Source organism: Lathyrus oleraceus, chromosome 3 (assembly GCF_024323335.1).
Source record: "Lathyrus oleraceus cultivar Zhongwan6 chromosome 3, CAAS_Psat_ZW6_1.0, whole genome shotgun sequence".
NCBI classification, from domain to species: domain Eukaryota; kingdom Viridiplantae; phylum Streptophyta; class Magnoliopsida; order Fabales; family Fabaceae; genus Lathyrus; species Lathyrus oleraceus.
This window is the reverse complement of record NC_066581.1, coordinates 159,392,923-159,394,621: the sequence shown is the minus strand read 5'-3', so window position 1 is coordinate 159,394,621 and position 1,699 is coordinate 159,392,923. Positions and strand designations below refer to the sequence as shown.

Below are 1,699 nucleotides of genomic sequence, written 5' to 3'. Positions count from 1 at the left end.
ATTCAATTTTCTCTTCACCTACTTCGAAGGTGAGTCGTCCTCGTTTTACGTCTATGATTGCACCGGCAGTTGCTAAGAATGGTCTTCCTAGTATAATGGGTGTAATATCATCTTCTCTAATGTCCATAATGGTAAAGTCAGTGGGAATGTAGAATTGACCTATGCGTACGGGAACGTTTTCAAGGATTCCTACAGGATATTTGATGGAACGATCTGCTAGTTGCACGGACATTTTGGTTGGTCTTAATTCTCCCATTTCCAGTCTCTTGCATATGGATAAAGGCATAACGCTAATTCCGGCTCCTAAATCGCATAAAGCTTTGTCGATGACAAATTTTCCTATGTGACAGGGTATAGAGAAGCTACCCGGATCCTTGAGTTTAGGGGGCATGTTTTGGATTATAGCGCTACATTCGGCAGGGAGTGTAACGGTTTCGCTATCCTCAAGTTTCCTCTTATTAGAAAGAATTTCTTTTAAGAATTTAGCATATGAGGGCATCTGCGTAATAGCTTCGGTAAACGGAATTGTAACGTTTAATTTTTTTAGGAGATCAACAAATTTTCTAAATTGGCCTACATCTTTGGTTTTAACAAGCCTTTGAGGGTAAGGTATAGGTGGTTTGTAAGGTGGTGGAGGTACATAAGGTCCTTCTTTTCTAGGGTATCCTTATTACTCTCTTCCTTTTCCTTAGGTTCACTTTCCTCAGTTGATTTCTTAGGGTTTTGGTTTTCTATCCTTGGGTCAGACGGTCCTTCCACTTCCGTTCCACTTCTTAATATAATTGCATGAGCTTGGCTTCTCGGATTAGGTTGGGGCTGTCCAGGGAATGTACCAGTTGGTGCAGCAGTAGGCGTTTGTTGTTGAGCTACTTGAGATATCTGGGTTTCCAGCATTTTGTTATGGGTAGCCAGGGCATCTACTTTGCTTGCTAGTTGTTTAAGTTGTTCGCCAGTATGTATGTTCTGGTTTAAGAAATCTTTATTGGTTTGTTGTTGGGAAGCTATAAAGTTTTCCATCATGATTTCCAAGTTGGATTTTCTAGGGGTATTATTGTTAGGATTTTGTTTCTGATATCCTGGAGATATAGATGGGGTTTGATTTGGAGACTGTCCAGGTGCGTACAAAGCATTATTACTCTTATATGAAAAGTTTGGATGGTTCTTCCATTTGGGTTATAGGTATTCGAATAGGGGCTTCCTTGAGCATAGTTTACTTGCTCTGCTTGGATTCCAGTCAAGAGTTGACATTCCGCAGGAGTGTGGCCTTGGATTCCACAGACCTCGTAATTCTGAGTTATAGCAACCACGGCGGTTGGAGGTGATACGTTTAAACTTTCAATTTTCTGGACCAAAGCATCCACTTTTGCATTAACGTGATCAAGGTTACTTATCTCGTACATGCCAGTTTTCGGTTGAGGTTTTTCCACATTCGTTCGTTCGGTTCCCCACTGATAGTGATTTTGGGCCATGCTCTCGATAAGCTGGTAAGCATCAGCATAAGGTTTGTTCATTAATGCACCACCTGCGGCGGCGTCTATTGTTAACCTCGTGTTATATAAGAGACCATTGTAAAATGTGTGAATTACTAACCAGTCTTCCAAACCATGGTGTGGGCAAAGTCTCATCATGTCTTTGTATCTTTCCCATGCTTCGAAAAGGGACTCGTTGTCTTTCTGTTTAAATCCGTTTATCTGGGCTC

General features: G+C 41.3%; 1 pseudogene; it reads left to right on the top strand.

The window, feature by feature from the left end:
• Positions 1–1,599: 1,599 nt before the first annotated feature.
• Positions 1,600–1,699, top strand: LOC127133435 (uncharacterized; annotated as a pseudogene).